Source organism: Oryctolagus cuniculus, chromosome 13 (genome assembly GCF_964237555.1).
Source record: "Oryctolagus cuniculus chromosome 13, mOryCun1.1, whole genome shotgun sequence".
Classification (NCBI taxonomy): domain Eukaryota; kingdom Metazoa; phylum Chordata; class Mammalia; order Lagomorpha; family Leporidae; genus Oryctolagus; species Oryctolagus cuniculus.
Genome location: NC_091444.1, coordinates 22,458,373 through 22,475,763, shown reverse-complemented (window position 1 = coordinate 22,475,763; position 17,391 = coordinate 22,458,373). Strand labels below are relative to the sequence as shown.

Genomic DNA, 17,391 nt, shown 5'->3' with positions numbered 1-17,391 from the left:
ATTCTTTTACAAATAAACATTTATCAACACAAAACCCAAGTCCTGTAATTGTGCTGAAAGTCTAGTATTCTGTAACAATCTTGCTTAAACTTCTATCAAAACAAAACAAACCTACTCCTTTCTGTTCCAACCCCCCCAGTAGTTTTTCCTATTTCTTTCAAGTGGAAAAACGAATGCCCTGACTCTGCCCTAATTAGTCCAATGTAACCTGCGTCCCCCTCACCACTCTGAGTCCCTCTTCTGCTGATTTCGCCTTCTTCCCATCGGCCACAGTGGCCTCTTCTGTTCCAGAAAACACTTCTCCTGCTCTAAGGAGGTCCTTTGCCCACAGTGTTCTCCTGACGTCCCAGAGCCAGCGCCCTCATTTCTTTCCAGTCTTCTCAGGGAGACAGTCCCTAGGTAAGATCTTACATTTTTACCTACCTTCTCCTTCCTGTTGTAGCACTTGGCTCTACTGAACACATTACGTATCTTACGATGATACCGTTTGTGTCTGTCTCTCTATACAATGCAGGATCCACAGAGACAGGAGTTTTTGTCTCTCTGTTTGGTTTTAACTATGTCCAAGTCCCTTAGCTTTAATAATATTACCTAGAACATGCTAGAAACTCAATAGAATGGTTTTGAAGAAATATATTCCATCAGGGTAGTGGATTGGTGGATGGAGATTCTGCAGTTTAACCACTATGTACTACACTTAGTGCATTTAGGTACTAACCAACTTTTTGTCACTAAAATGACAGTTAACTTTACAAAGAGACAAGGTTTATTTAGTTCCTAGTATTTGACGATTCAAAGTCCAAGATCTAGCAGGCCCAGAGGTTTGATCTCTGCTAGGGTGGCTGATGGCAGCACATCATGCTGGAAGTGTGTGTGTGAGGGAACTTACATCACCCAACGGGACTTCAGAGAGAGGGAGACTGGGCCCCCCCAAGCCGGGCAAAGGTATGTCCCCAATGGCCCAGGATCTCCAACCAGGCCCCATGTCTCAAAGATTCCAGCACCTCCCCGTAGTGCCTCCCTGGGGACCAAGTTTTTAAACTGAACTTTTGGGGGATGCGCAAACCACAGTAGTATGCATTGGAAGGATTTTGTAGTTGTTTACATTAAACAAAATCCAGAATGCATTGGAGTTGGTGCCAGTGAGGACAATAGAAAAGAAAGATACAAATGGAACTGAAATGGAAGTGATTTGTATGTGTTTGCAAAAGTAGCTTACCCTGGAGCAAATGTCAATGTTTATGACAATAATGAGACTGAGTTTTCGGTGTAGGGATTTTCACAAAGAAGGTGATGTACTTAAATTTCTTGAATTAAGCTGAGGAACCTGGAAGAACCTGGTCCTCGGCTTTTGCCTGAAGGAAACACCTCCCTCCACAGAGGAAGTAGTACTGGGAAAGCTGTAAGGGTTTCACACTTTCAAATATACCTTAATGGTAAGCCCATAATCAAAGTATTTAATACATTTAGCAGATATTTTAAAATATTTTTAATTAAATAAAAAATAATAAAGCATTCCATTAGCCTGATAATGGTCTTTACAAAAACCCTCACAACAAATATTCTTTATGGTGACATATTAGAATCATGCTATTTTTTTTTTATTTGACAGGCAGAGTTATAGACAGTGAGAGAGAGAGAGAGACAGAGACAGAGAGAAAGGTCTTCCTTCTACTGGTTCACTCCCCAAATGGCCGCCACGGGCGGCACTGTGCCAATCCGAAGCCAGGAGCCAGGTGCTTCCTTCCAGTTTCCCATGCGGGTGCAAGAGCCCAAGCACTTGGGCCATCCTCCACTGCCCTCTCGGGCCACAGCAGAGAGCTGGAGTGGAAGAAGAGCAACTGGGACTAGAACCCGGCGCCCATATGGGACCATGCTATTTTAAAATGGATTCATTTTAAAGATAAGATACTTACCAGAAATGAGTATAACAAAATATGTGAAGAATATTTATGTGGAAATTACAAATTGTTGTTCAGAAAAATTGAATCTGACTTAAATAAATGGAAAAATAAGCATATTCACAGATAGGGAGACTTGGTAAAAAATATATCAACTCTACCAACTGGTCTACACATTCACTGCAATTTTAGTCAAAACTTAACTACATTTGACAAGAGACCAAACAGTGTCTAAATACATAAAAGAAGAGGAAAAGAACAGGAGTAGTCCAGGTGACATCTAGTAATATTCCCTTTTTAGGTATGAAGCTATACAGACTCTTTAGGATGATACGGTGTTGGCAAGTGGGTGGACAAATAGATTAACGAGAAAAAGAGAAAAACCTCCTGGGTAGAAATAGATACAAGGCATGGATGGCACAAAAGGTCGCTGATGAAGAAGGAATTGTTCAACAAATGCTTTGGGGACAATTAATTACACAAACAGAGCCATGAAATTCGATCTCTATCTTACTTTAATTCTATTCACAATACTGGTTTAAGTATGAAAGGCAAAATATCAAAACATACAGGAGAAAATACATGTGTAAGTATTTTTATGATCTCGAGGTAAGGCAATATTTCTTTATTTCATCACTTATTTTTTAAACCTTTTTTTGTTATTTAAATATTTTATTGAAATACAGCATAGATACCAAGAAATGCATATAGGTGTACAGACAAATGAGTTTTTGGTATTGTTTGCTTTTTTTTTTTTTTATTTTTGACAGGCACAGTGGACAGTGAGAGAGAGAGACAGAGAGAAAGGTCTTCCTTTTGCATTGGTTCACCCTCCAATGGCCGCCGCAGCTGGCACACTGCAGCCAGCGCACCGCGCTGATCAGAAGCCAGGAGCCAGGTGCTTCTCCTGGTCTCCCATGGGGTGCAGGGCCCAAGCACTTGGACCATCCTCCACTGCCTTCCTGGGCCACAGCAGAGAGCTGGTCTGGAAGAGGGGCAACCAGGACAGAATCTGGCGCCCCGACCAGGACTAGAACCCGGTGTGCCGGTGCCGCAGGCAGAGGATTAGCCTATTGAGCCGTGGCGCTGGACAGTTTTTGGTATTCTAAGCATATTAATAACTGATACCCAAATTAAGAACAAAACACTACTAGCAGCCCCAAGAGTCCTCAGTATCCGGCCCCTCCATTTTTTTAAACTGGAGAAAGAAGAGTATATTGTCATTTGGGTGGTATGATTCCGTAAGGCACGATTTGTAACTTAATACCAAATGATACGGCATCCACACAATTCTTACAATAGAAAAATGAAAAAGGTATAGGAAAAGACAAATGAACTTAACTATACAACATCTAAGAACTTTTTTCTTTCTGTTGATTCCCTGTTAAATACATGTAATTGGAGGCTGGCACTGTGGCATAGTGGGTTAGGCCTCCACTTGCGGCGCCGGCATCCCTTGCGGATGCCCGTTCATGCCCTGGCTGCTCCTCTTCTGGTCCAGCTCCCTGTTTATGGCCTGGGAAAGCAGCAGAAGATGGCCCAAGTGCTTAGGTCCCTGCACCTGCATAGGGGACCTGGGAAGGCTCCTGGCTCCTGACTTCAAATCGGCTTAGCTCTGGCTGTTGTGGCCAACTGGGGAGTGAACCAGAGGATGGAGGAACTCTGTCTCTCCCTCTCTCTGTCTGTAACCCTGCCTCTCAAATAGATAAACAAATCTCTAAAACAAATACACGTAATTGCTCTTTAGATATCTTTCTCTTCTGAAGCGTCTTTTCCATGACTTTGTTCCACTGGAGTTGTAGCTGCTGGTCCTCTATGTTGCTATTGATTTGAGGACTCTGTTGGATGTACATATTGTAAACGTCTTTCCCCACTTGGCAGCTTGCCTTTTCAATCTCTTTTTTTTAAAGATTCATTTATTTGTTTACTTATTTGAAAGATACAGAGAGAAATAGACAGAGAGAGAAAGACCTTCCAACCACTGGTTCCTTCCCCTATGGCCAAAACAGCTAGGGCTGGGCCAGGCTATGCCTTCTTCAATTGCCTTCCCAGGTGCATTAGCAGAAAGCTGGATTGAACCTACATTCTGATATGAGATGCTGGCCTTGCAAGTGGTGGTTCAACTCAGTGCACCACAGTGCTAGCCCCAACAACTAAGAACTCTGTTCATTAAAAGATACTATTAAAAGAGAAAAATCATATGCATAAATTAAGACATTTGCAATACATATAATTAAAAATATTATTATTCAGAATATATGAATAACAAAAAACAGAATTCTACTTTTAATAATATTATGAGCTAGGTTAACTGGATAAATCATTCCAATGAAAAGAACTCTAAGTGTTGCAATCTGTATGTGTGCATACATGGATGTGTGTGCAGGAACCTATCTCTATCTATCTATCTATCTAGAGATCTCTTTATACATAGTCAGAACAAGTAACTGAAATTATCAAGGCTAAAGGAGAAAACAGTAGTGCATTTTAGATGTGCAGGAGAATCAGGCTTTGATTTTTTACAGACTTTGGAGCCACTGGAAACAGAAAGCAAGTCTCACTAGGATAGCTAGAACGAAAAAGTCAGCAAAAACTTGTTAGGGAAGATGGAGAGAATGGGAACCCTCATACACTGCTAGTGGGAATGTAAAATGCTGCAGGTACTTCAACAGTGTGGTAGCTCTTCAAACAGTTAAACCCAGCAATTTTACACCTAAATGTATATCTGAGAGATGAAAACATAGTTCACACATGAACACACATATACAAAAAATAAACACCTTGTACATGAAAGTTTGTAGCTGCATTATTCACAACAGCCAAAAGGTGTCAAAAATCCAAATGTCAAAAAAGTAATGAATGGTGATACAGAAAGTGGGATCCATCCACACCTTGGAATATTACTCAACCATAAAAAGGCAGGAAGGACTGACACATGCTCCAACATAGGTGAGCCTTGAAAACCTGCTACATGAAAGACACCCGTCACAGAAGACCAGACATTACTGGTCCCATGCATGTGACAGTGCACAGCAGAGAACGGAAAGAAATCGCGTAATCATTGCTTACCAGGGAGGGCAGGATAAAAGGAAGCAACAGGAGGATGATACCGAAGAGAATGGGTGCCTTCTTGGGGTGATGAAAGTGTTTGAAACTGACTCTGATGACAGCTGCACGTGTCTGTGAGCATACTAAAAGTCATTAAATTGTATCTTTTACATGGATGAATTTCATGGGATGTGAATTATAGCTCAATAAAAGTTCAGGGGTCAGCATTTGGTACAGCAATTAAAACGCCATATGGGACACCCATATCCCATATTAAGAGTGCCAGATTTCAAGTCCCAGCTATGCTTCCAATTCCAGCTTCCTACTAATGTCCACCCTGGGATGTGTATATAGTGGCCTAAGTATTTGGATTCCCTGCTACCCACGTGGGAGACCAGGATTGAGTTCCAGGATTCTGGCTTTGGCCTGGCCCATTCCCTGGGTGTTGCAGGAATTTTGGGAAGTGAAATGGTGGACGGAAGATCTCTGTGTGCCTGTCCATCTGTCTACCTGCCTCTGTCTCCCTCTCTCTCTTTCTCTATCTCTCTGCCTTTCAAATAAATAAAAAGCAGATAAATAAAAATTAACTAAAAAAATTCCATGGAAAATAGAATTGAAAAAAAGAGAAAAAATAAATAACTTTTTAAATTTTTTTAAAGATTTATTTATTTATTTGAAAGGCAGAGTTACAGGGAGGCTGAGGCAGAGAGAGAGAGAGAGAGAGAGAGAGAGAGAGAGAGGTCCTTCATCCGCTGGTTCACTCCCCAAGTGACCACAACGGCTGGAGCTGGGCTGATCTGAAGCCCAGAGCCAGGAGCTTCTTCTGATTCTCCCATGTGGACACAGGGGCCCAAGCACTTGGTCCATCTTCCATTGATTTCCCAGGCCATAGCAGAGAGCTGGATAGGAAGTGGAGCAGCTGGAACTCACACCAGCACCCATATAGGATAAATTGAAAATAAATAATAAAAATAAATAAATAAATAAAATGAAAACTCATACCATGTGATTCACATAGGAGAGGTGAGCACCTTGCAGAACACTGTACCTGACAAACATGGCATACTTCTCTTTTCTTCCCCAGGTTCACAGGGAAAAGTCACAAAAAGTGAGTAAATTATGGGTAGGTCTCATAAAGCTTCAAAGATCAAAATCATTCAGGACCTGTTCTCTGACCTCAATACCATTAAGCTAGAAATCAATAAGTAAACAAATACATTTTGAAAAGAAAGATATATCATGTATCTTGGGTCAGAGGAAGCAAATCATAACAAATAACATATATGAGCATGTATTTTAGACTGAACCAGAGAGGAATGTTGCTTATGAAAATGTGTGAGATGTACCTAATGGAAGTTCTAGAAGGAGATTCTCAGGAAGTTAGAGAAAGAAAGTAGAAGGAAGGAGATACTAAAAATAGGGTGAAAATTCACCAAATACAAAACAGACAAGAATCAAATTGGGTTCTTTGAAAAGTCTATTTAATTTTGAAATGATTAGTGGGAGAGTACAAGAGAAAATATAAATATTAAAATAAAAGCAATAAAGAATATTAGAAGTGTACAGTAAGTCATTGCTGCAGATGGACCCAGAAGACTTGGTAAGTTTGCCTAATGAATGAAGCCCAGCCAAAAGCCCTCAGCAAAATGCTTCCCACTTTGTGATTTATCCAAAGATATTATCTATTACTATGATCTGTTTTGGAACTTCCGAAGTTCTGGTGAATTGTTAAAGAGACTCATATCAAACCACGTGCAACTAGACTTTGCAGTTCCCCTTCCTTACAACAAAATTATCTTCACATCCAGCCGACCCTTAGATCATAGCTTGTGGATGGATTCTCACGCCAGCACCAAGCAGATGCCATTGTACAGATGTGGCTAACACATCTGCGGGTTGTGGTCTTTGGTGCTTCTGGGGTCTGGGGCCTGGAATTCATTGGGGGTATTGCCAAGGACACACACACACATACATGGCATAGTGCACATGGGTCACTCCAAGAGAAGAAAATCATTTTCCATGACAATTTTTCTCACGTCAGATATCTTAAAAATTGATTTCAATGTTTTATAATGAATTAAACTAATGCTACTTGAAACATGGGTATCTTGACTACAATGTAAAAGTCATTAAGTGAAAAAAAAATATTCCTAGAGATTTTTTGGGAAAAAATCTGGTCAGTTAACTTGAAGTGCAGAAGAGGAAGCGCTCCCTTTAGGGGCTTTCCACACTGGGGAGAAGGATGGCGAATGTTGGGTTCTCCACAGTGAGAGAAGTTCATTCAGGAGTCACCGAAAGAGGAATATTCTCTGCAGCATCTGGATAAGCAGCAGCAGGGTCCCGATCCCAGCGAGGGTGGGTGGCTCGTTGGAAAGCAGCGCCCTCCATGGTCAGTTGTCCTGGAATCCTTGTGTCCCTTAAAGTCATCAACAAGCTTCCCCCAGAAATGGTCAACGTCTTGACAACCCAGAGCCTTGAGAGCAGGTGGTGTTGCTGGTCGTGATGCGGTGCGGGGTGGGCCTGGGGACCTCGCCCGGGGCTTTCCAGGCTGCCTCACGCCCTGCAGGCATTTCATCACCTTTTCTGTCTGCACTCCTTCCAAGCCGTGGCAGACGGGGGTCGGGCTGTTTGGGACCTGTTCTGAGGACCACGTTTACTGTATTTAGTCTGCTACAGGTCCTGTGTTTATGGCGTGCTGAAGCACACACTGGCCCACTCAGAGTTCCCGGGGGTGCAGAACATCCGAATGAGGTCACCCTGAGGACATCAGACGGATCATCCCCGGGTCCCATCTCCGCCCCTGCGGTGGCTGCTGGCTGTGCTGAGCAGAGCAGCGAGGGGCCGTGGGCAGTGCAAGGGCTTCCTTCCCACTCCTTCCAAGCCTCCTCACACTTTCCTAATAGCCCCTTTGTTTCCCTAACTGGAGTTGATCCAAATTTTAATTTAAACAAAGGTCTTTGGCTTCAGGAAGACAAAGTCTTAATCATAACCCCTCTTCTTTATTTCTATTTTACTCTGAAATGTGGAGAAATTCTTCAGTTGATCTTCCTAACCTATGGTTCACTTTAAAAATAATGAATAAACTAAATTACTGCTGACATTAAAGAAAGTCCCAAACACTTTCCACAAAATTGCATTAAGAATTCACTTGCTTTAATTTACCCAGCAGCCAAGTATTTTTCAAGTGTTCTTTGCTGAAAATTTGAATATTGAGGAAAGAAAGTGAAAATTTCTACAGCTTATTGGTAGTTCATTGAGATATATATTCAAGGTTATAAAGAAAGTCAAAGTGGGATTTTAAAAAGGTATTTTTAAAAAATATTTTATTTATTTGAAAGGAAGAGTTAGAGAGAGAGAGGGAGAAGCAGAGAGAGGGAGAGAGAGAGAGAGAGATCTTCCATCCATTGGTTCACTCCTCCCAGATGACCACAACAGTCAGGGCTAGGCCAGGCCAAAGCCAGGAACTTGGAATTCATCCTGGTCTCCCACATGGATGGCGGGGGCCCAAGCACTTGGCCATCTTCCCCTACATTTCCCAGGTGCTTTAGCAGGCAGCTGGATGGAAGTGGAGCAGCTGGGACTTGAACTGGCACTCATAGGGGATGGAGCATCACAGGTGTGGCCTAACTGGCTGCACCAACCCCTAGAAAGGCATTTTTGAAGACCAAGAACATTTGATATTCTCCTGGGAAGCAAAATGATTTTAATAAATTGGATTTCAGATTGTGTTTTAAGAGAAATTAGAATTATTCTCAATACCGAAAATAAAGAGTAATCAAGTGAAATAAGTTTGAATTTCATTAAAATCAATAATCTGGGGCTGGCACTGTGGCATAGTGGGTAAGGCTGCCGCCTGCAGTGCCAGCATCCTATGTGGGTGCTGGTTCAAGTCTTGGCTGCCCCACTTCAGGATCCAGCTCTCTGCTGTGGCCTGGGAAAGCAATGGAGGATGGTCCAGGTCTATCGGCCTCTGCACCCATTTCAGGGACCCAGAGGAAGCTCCTGGCTCCTGCCTTCAGATTGGACAGCTCCAGCTGTTGCGGCCATCTGGGGAGTGAACCAGCGATAGAAGGCTTCTCTCTCTCTCTGACTCCGCCTCTATAATTCTGCCTTTCAAATAAATAAATACATAGTTTTAAAAAAATCAATAATCTATAAAATTGGTAATTAATATATACATAAGTAACACTGTGAAAACTTAATTTGTTCATTACAGAAATAATACAGGGCCAGCACTGTGGCACAGCATGTGAAGCCGCTGTCTGGAGCAGTGACATCCCATATTGGCAACGGTTCAAGTCCTAGATGCTCCACTTCTGATCCAGCTCCCTGCTAATGTGCCTGGGAAAGCAGCGAAAGATGGTCCAAGTACTTGGGCCGCTGCACCCAAGTGGGAGACCTGGAAGAAGCTCCTGGCTCCTGATTTCAGCCTGGCCTAGCCCCAGCCATTGTGGCCATTTGAAGAGTGAACCAGCAGATTGAAGATTTCTCTCTCTCCCTCCCTCTCTCCCTCTCTCCTTGTAATTCTGACTTACAAATAAATAAGAAATAACATGCATACAAGTATATAGGCCTATATAAACCTATTAAAGCAATCATAATCTATCTCTAAGAGCTACAAATCAGCATGTTCACTTGAGTTAGGATAAGGTTAAAATAAAAGCAATTTCTGTAAACTTAAAAATAACAGCAGGGGCCGGCGCCTGGCTCACTTGGTTAATCCTCTGCCTGCGGTGCCAGCATCTCATATAGGCGCCAGGTTCTAGTCCCGGTTGCTCCTCTTCCAGTCCAGCTCTCTGCTGTGGCCCGGGAGGGCAGCATAGGATGGCCCAAGTGCTTGGGCCCTGCACCCGCGTGGGAGACCAGGAGGAAGCACCTGGCTCCTGGCTTTGGATCGGCACAGTGCGCCGGCCGTAGCGGCCATTTGAGGGGTGAACCAACGGAAGGAAGACCTTTCTCTCTCTCTCTCTCTCTCTCTCTCTCTCACTCTGTCTATCTTTGTCAAATAAAAAAAAAAAAATCCCAGCAAACTAAACCTAATAAAACCTTTATTTTATTTTGTAAATAGTTCCAAAAATCCCTTTCTATGTTGTTTTTTTGAAAATGTAGTTTTATTTATATGAAACGCAAAGACATACAAACAGTCAAGTAGGTTTCCCATCTACTGATTCATTCACCAAATGCCTGCAACAGCCAAGGTTGGATCAGACAGAAGCCAGGAGCCAGGAACTCTGTCTGCATCTCCCACATGGGTGGCAGGTACCCAAGTATGTGATCTGTCCTCTGCTGCTTCCCAGGGTGTGCACTAGCAGGGAGTGGACTTGGGAGCAGAGCCAGGAATTCAACTCAGGTGTTCTGATCTGGGGTACAGGCGTCCCCAGCAGCATCTCAATCAGTGTCCCAAACACCTACCCCACCCTGCCCCCCAAGATCCCTTTTTAAACTTCCCAGACTACTGATGAGCACAAACAATGTGAGAGTACAGATCGTCAAGTAGGACAAGTAGAAGTAGATCAATGATAGCCAACAGCTGAAGGTCAAGGTTCGGAAAGGGTCTGTAGCTTACAGTCACTACGTTAAATAGTACAAGACAATGAGGGAGCCCCAGTGAGTAAACAGAAACACATTCGCACAGAGTCGATCTCACTTTTAATTCTGGTTAATATTGGAGTAAAGAAATGTAAATCAGCTGTTACAGCAGAAAGGGACGTCAGACAATCTATCATCCCCCAAACTATAAAATTCCCAGGAAGCCTGTAACTTCTTGCCAGCTAATGTATCATTTTAAGAGGCAAATTAGCAGGTCAGCACTGTGGCATAGTATGCTTAGCCTCCACCTGTGGCGCCGGCATCCCATATGGGTGCCTGCTCCTCTTCCGATCCAGCTCTCTGCTTTTAGCCTGGGAAAGCAGTGGAAAATGGCCAAAGTTCTTGGACTCCTGCATCCACATGGGAGACCGAAAAGTTCCTGGCTTCAGATTGGCTCAGCTCTGGCCATTGTGACCATTTGGGGAGTGAACCAGTGGATTTCTCTCTGTCTCTCCCTCTCTCTCTCTGTAAATCTACCTTTCAAAGAAATAAAATCTTAAAAAAAAAAGAGGCAATTGGCCATTTCAAGTTCCACTGTCAATCTATAGCAAATCAAAGGAAACAAAATTCTTCCTTCAGACATTTTAGGAAAGAGCTCTTGAGTCAAAGTTAAATGAAAATATTAATAAACCACTATTTAAACACATTCACTATTCCTATTAGTACTCATTTATCTTGTAACATCATGGAGGTCTTCAGCCATCGTAAGTTATAGGTCATAATTCCCCAGTATTTTGTCCATGATATATCTAACAATTTTACCTCTTCAAAACACTTGGTAGAAGAAGTAGCATATAAGTAGTAAAATGTGGACTTGCTGCAAGTGTCCAGACATGAGGGTTTCCTTCAGGGATCTTTTGTTTTGCAAGCATTGCTACTTGGTTGACAGCGGTCTTGGAACCTCAACAGCAGGCAGGAGGATGTCCTGATGGAGTCTGTGGCTCTTTGCAAAGGTTGTGGAACAGGGCCCCCACCAGGCAGGAAGACCCGTGTGCTGGGAAGCCTGATTTGGGCCAGACTTTGGTCTCTGCTCCAGGAACAGAGCAGCACAAAGCTGCAGTCACACAAAGAGGCTAAGCTTCAGCCCTCCCACCAGGCTCTATCGTGCTGTCTGTTTCTGCCTTCCACTGCATCCATTCTTAATTGTTCTCTCATTGCATCACTCTCTCCTCTGAGCATTGCTGTCGTGCTTCTCCCACCTCCCTGGACCAAAGTCTATTTGGAAAATGAGGACAATTCCCCTGAGTGGGAAGTCACTTTCCAGTCTGAGCATGGAATAATGCATCACACCGCTTCCTCCGAGCCTAGCTTCTCTTTCCATGACTAACTTGCAGCCGGCCCTTTTCCTCCTCTCATAAGTCTGTCTACTGTACTTACTACTCTATTAACTATTTCTGCCAACAGTAACGTATTACTGAAGGGAAAGTCTTTTTTTTTTAAGATTTATTTATTTTACTTGGAAGTCAGAGTTACACAGAGAGAAGAAGGAGAGAGAGAGAGAGAGAGAGAGAGAGAGAGAGAGAGAGGTCTTCCGTCTGCTGGTTCACTCCCCAATTGGCTGCAATGGCTGGAGCTGCACCTATCCAAAGCCAGGAGCCAGGAGCTTCTTCTGAGTTTCCCCTGCATATGCAGGGGCCCAAGGACTTGGGCCATCTTCTACTGCTTTCCTAGGCCATAGCAGAGAACTAGATTGGAAATGGAGCAGCCGGGACTCAAAACAGCGCCTATATGGGATGCCGGCACTGCAGGCAGCAGCTTTAACCGCTGTGCCACAGTGCTGGCCCCAAGTCTTTTTCTTAAATATTTATTTATTTATTTATTTGAAAGGCAGAGTGATGGAGAGAAAGGGAAAGAGAGAGAGAAAGAGAGAGAGAGAGAGAGAGAGAATCTTGGTTTACTCACCAAATGACCACATTGGCCAGGTCTGGACCAGGCTGAAGCCAGCAGCATGAACACCAACTGGTTGTCTCCCATAGGTGATAAGGGCCCAAGCACGTAGGCCATAGTCCGCTGCCTTCCTGGGGGCATCAGTAGGAAGTTGTATGGGAAACAGAGCAAGCAGGACACACAGTGGCACTCTGACATGGGATGCTAGTGTCAGAAGTGGTATCCGAACCCACTGTACCACAACGCTGGCCCCTGAAGGGGAAATCTTGTGGAATTTGGAGGAACTGAATGTTTTTCTTATCATATTGATGAAGTGGACAGCTAACAATGATATGGACAGGATTTGCCTCTCCAGGGATGCCCCCAGAGGTACAGAATACAATACCCACTGTCCTGGCTGACTGATTCTTTGAGAAAAAAGCACTTTTGAAAAAAATGTTGGAGGAAAATGTGTATCATAGAATATGCATGAATTGCAAAATGTTTTATATTGTCTTAAATGTAGCTCTAATTTCATTTTCCATCAACTTTTTGGAGTCCTTTCATGGTGATCCCCATTTCTCCATAGCAAGCCTTCCCGAGGGATTTCTAATTTGAGAAAAATCAACCTGGAAATCCCACACTGAAATCAGTGTAACTCGGTTTGTGTTATGCTTATCTTTGTTTTCCTAACAGTTGAAGAGACTCCTCGGGGTTTTGAAAGCTGAGACTCTGAGGGAACTGGCAAATGAGCTGCTGTTCACTTCTGTTCCATGTAAGAGCCTTGCTCCCATGGGTTCTAACACTGAAATAGGTTTTGTTTTTGGAAAAATCATAAGCAAACAAAATGATATTTTTATGTGTTAGTATTAATTAGTTTTCCCATTTATTGACTCATTCAACAAATGCTTACTTGAACACATGGGGTAGTCCAGATACCATTCTAATTGCTGTACAAAACAGACAAACACTTCATCCTAGTGTAATTAGGCGATCCCAAAGGTTAATTGCAGGTCACAAACTTCTGTGAGTAACAAAATGACTGTGCACATGTTCTAGTTCCCAAAAGATTTCAGTGTCGGTGCGGCCTCATCCTCTTTCCAGGAAGCATCTTTTCTTGTGGAAGGTGATGTTGGGAGTCCCCTTCTCTGTCTGACCATTATGAAATGGAATTTTCTGGTAGGTAAAATATGGGGTCCATAAAAACGATGAAATCCCTTCCCCTCTGCTGTTGGTTAAGACAGAGGAGTGCTTTTCCTTCAATGCTGTCCATTGTTTCATCCCAATCCTCTTCTTTCCCAAACTTTGAATTGCCTACATTTTCTCACTTTTGGCTTTTATGTACCAAGATACTTTAATATTGTCCTCTGAGAATTCTTTGTAATTTGTAATAATTCATGATCAAATAGGTATCTGATTCTACATTTCCATTGACAAGCACATTTTTGAAATATTCCCTTCTGAAGAATATTTTAAAAACTTATTCTATGCTAAATAATTGTGCTCAGGCTAAAAAAATTCATGATCACTGTTTCCCAGAAAAGGAAGATAGCATAGCCAATAAATGTATAAGAAAATGCTCAACCTCACCAGTAACTGAGGAATTACAACTTAGAAACAGTATTATTTCATGCCTACATGCTGGCCAACGTTTAAAGTCTGACAGTGCCAAGTGCTGAAGAAGTTGTGACTCAAAGGGAATTTTCACATCTGGCTGGTGGGAGAGTAACTTGGAACAGATCTGGAAAGTAATTTGGGCCATATCTGTTAAAGTCTTTTAAAGATAGAGTTTTCGCTTTAAAATTGTATGTGCAATTGACCCAACCATTCCACTTTCAGGTATGTAGTGCACCCAAGAGAAACAAATGGAAGTTGCTTTTATAGAAACTTCTGGAATGTGTATACTGGTGACAGTGATTGAATTATCACATGTATCAGCATGGGAATTCTCAAAAACATAATCAAGCAAAGGTGGCAAGCAACAGGATATGTGTAGGTTGGTATCACTTACCTAAAACTTACCAGTCTGTATCCATTTCTGGTGGAAGGATAAAACATGCATAGAAAGGGTGAATTCCACCTGAGGAAGAGAGATCACCTCTAAGCAGAGAAAGAAGGAAACTGCATTTGCACAGGGCAGTACAGGAGACCTAAATCCATACCTGTAATTTTATGAAAATATCTGCATATACAAAATAGTAGGATTTGACAAAGCTTGGTCTTTTAGGGGCACGTTCATTAGTCACACTATTTTTCTTGTATGCTTGAAATCTCTTGTAATGAAAAAGAAAGTATACGTCAACAGAACAAAAACCAGAACTCTTGAGGTCAGAGACCAGAAAGTTGCCAGTGTGTACCCATTCTTGTCCAACCCAGCAAATGCTGGATTTGGAGGGACAAGGACATCTACTCACCAGGGAAGCCGTCATCAGGTTACGGCAGGGCCTAGATCAGTGGCTGCACATTAGAATTACATGAGAGATTTACAGACACCTAAAGCTTACTCCCAGAGGTTTTGACTTCACTGGTCTCCGAAGGGTACCAGTATTGTTAAAAACAATACTGTGATTCTGTGCAGTCAGAGCTGAGAGCTGCAGGCTTGAGTGAAATCTCTCTCTCCTCCAAGTCCAGCTTAAGAAGCGACCTCTGATGTTCTCCCCTGTAGACCTTGCTCCAGGGCGGGGACAAGTGGCTCCCTACAGGAGATGGGAACACACTGGTCACTGGAAAATTCACACCCTCTATAAAACCAGTTTCTTGGGGGGTTCTACTACTAGAAAACCATCTGCGGTCCTTACGCTGATGAGAGCCCGACTCTGGAACTGCAACTGTGAAGTCCACGCTGAGGTCTTACACTGACACTGAGAAGTCTTGTCTGAGTGACCAGCCAGCCTGCTTTTCCCACCACCTCACGCTTTGCTGCTACCTAATTCTGTTGTTCCACATAAAATCCTTTGAGTTCACACTACGTTCCAGTAAAGCCCAAATACCTCCACACGGCACTTCCAGTAGGGATTCTTCAGCCTCTTGCTCTCGTCCTCCCCTCTGGATGGCTGCACTGCTTCCTAAACACGGAGCGGGCCGCGTCTGGGCTTTCGTCCTGTCCCCTGCTCCCTTGCCTAGGTCGTTCCCCACCTCCTTTTCCACACTGCTGTCACCACCCCTCTTTTAGAACAACGACTCCACCTCTCGGGTGTCAGCTTGTAACGCACATTCGGGGCCGGCGCTGTGATGTAGGAGTTAAGCCTCTGCCTTCAGTGCCGGCATCTCCTATGGGCGCTGGATTGGAAGGAGAGCAGCCTGGACTCCAACTGACTCTAATGCTAATGGCCTGGGAAAGCAGCAGAAGGTGGCCAAAAGGCCTGGGCCCCTGCATCCGCGTGGGAGACCCAGAAGAAGCTCCCGGCTCCTGGCGTGGCCTGATACAGGCCTGGCTATTACAGCTATCTGGGGAGTGACCCAGCAGGTTGAAGAGCTCTCTCTCTCTCTCTCTCTCTCTCTCTCTGTCTCTCTCAATTTATGTATTTCTGCCTTTCAAAGAAGTGAAATGAGTCTTTAAAAAACCTCACATTCGCTTGGGGCCTTTCTCTGCTCCCCAGGTCTAGATTAGTGCTTCTATCAGTGGCCTGTTCTAAATGGTGCTGGAGCTAGAAGCGGGTGGGGGTGCACTGTGGGTGCTAACAGCTTGTGGTCACATTTCTATGTCTGTGCCAGCTCTCCTCTCTCCACGGTATTCCTCCACAAAGGAGATCCATCTCTCACTTATCCATACAAGGCCACTTACATTTGCCCAAATGCAAAGACCTTCCTTTCAAAACTTGGAGTCTCTGCTCTATTTTTGTTGCTGTTTGCAATGTTTTTTCCTCGTTCTTGTAGTAGATGAACATTAATTGAGAACTTGCTCTATTCTGGGCTCTGTGCTGATCTTGAGAAAATAACCTTGACAAAGATAATCAATTCCTCCTGATCCTTGTAGGTCTCCCTCTGGGACTTTCTTCTTCCAAGAGGCATCCCTCACACCTCACAACCAAGTCGTGAACTCCTCCCTCATCTCCCACAGCACCCAGGACCACCCCCATGTTCCCAGAGCTTCTCGCTCTGGAGTCACCTGTTTATGTGTCTGCATTCCTCTGTTTGCCTTCAGACTTTGAAATCCGTGAAAACAAATATGCTTTATTTACTGGCATATCCCCACTACCTAGGCAATGCCTAGCACCATAGTTGAAGTTCAACAAATATATGTAGAAAGAATAAACATTTTATATAACAATGAGCAGGAATTTGGAATTTTGAAGGTTGATGATGAGATACCCCAGTGCAGTCATGCTATCAACAGCCCGGGATGTGGAACCAGCACGTGGGGAAGACAGAATGTGAAACATAGATTGAAGTTTTTCGGCACAGGAAGATGAAGTGGTGAGTAGCATGATGACTTCTCTTGGTAACGGCACAGAAACAAAAGAAAAACAGAATCGCAGAGACTGTATTTGGGTGGAAAGCCCCTGTCCTAGACGAAAGAGATTGTAGCAGAAATGCTGTAGCTATTGGTGCCACCTTGATATTTCAATTAAGGCTCTTGATAGCCCACACTGAGCCCCTCTGTCTCTGGGCTTTTTCTCATCATTGGGGGCATGTTGGGGCCAAACGGGGCAAGTCAGCAGTGATGGAAAATCATGCTCCCATAAGCTGTTCTCAACTAATTTCAGGCAGGAAGTTGGTGGAAAACACCCCACCTTCTCTACCCTTCTCTAGGAATAAATTTGGGGTAGGTTCTCCCCTGGTCCTCAGAGCTCCAGTGGGGTCGGGTACCAGTCGTCCTCAGCGGTGCTTGTGTGATGATGCACGCTTGATTGCTGCTCTTCCCTTTCTGGTCTCACTTCCCCATGCCTGACTAGTATTTCCTGGAATCACCTCCTCTATAGACTACTTATGTTCCTATCTGCTTCAGGGGAAACCCAGATCAAAATAGGGCTAATGAGAGAAGCAT

General features: G+C 43.6%; 2 long non-coding RNA genes across 5 annotated transcripts in view; one reads left to right on the top strand and one right to left on the bottom strand.

Moving 5' to 3' along the window:
• The window catches only part of LOC103350988 (uncharacterized), a 185,713-nt gene that overhangs the window by 147,286 nt on the left and 21,036 nt on the right, over positions 1-17,391 (top strand). The window contains exons 3-5 of one of the 3 annotated variants that reach the window (XR_011381410.1): positions 13,101-13,179; positions 14,244-14,400; positions 16,741-16,820. This is a non-coding gene — a long non-coding RNA (uncharacterized lncRNA). Of the gene's footprint in view, positions 1-13,100; positions 13,180-14,243; positions 16,821-17,391 lie in introns of all 3 variants that reach the window. The other 2 variants (XR_011381411.1, XR_011381409.1) reach the window with 2 other exon arrangements.
• On the bottom strand, positions 6,417-16,559 carry LOC127483424 (uncharacterized). 2 transcript variants are annotated; one of them, XR_011381413.1, is made up of 4 exons: positions 16,513-16,559; positions 14,416-15,100; positions 12,441-12,556; positions 6,417-8,012 (listed from the first exon to the last, which is right to left on the bottom strand). It is a non-coding gene; the product is annotated as an uncharacterized lncRNA (long non-coding RNA). The 2 variants fall into 2 exon arrangements; XR_007909616.2 differs by having other exon boundaries at positions 12,441-15,100.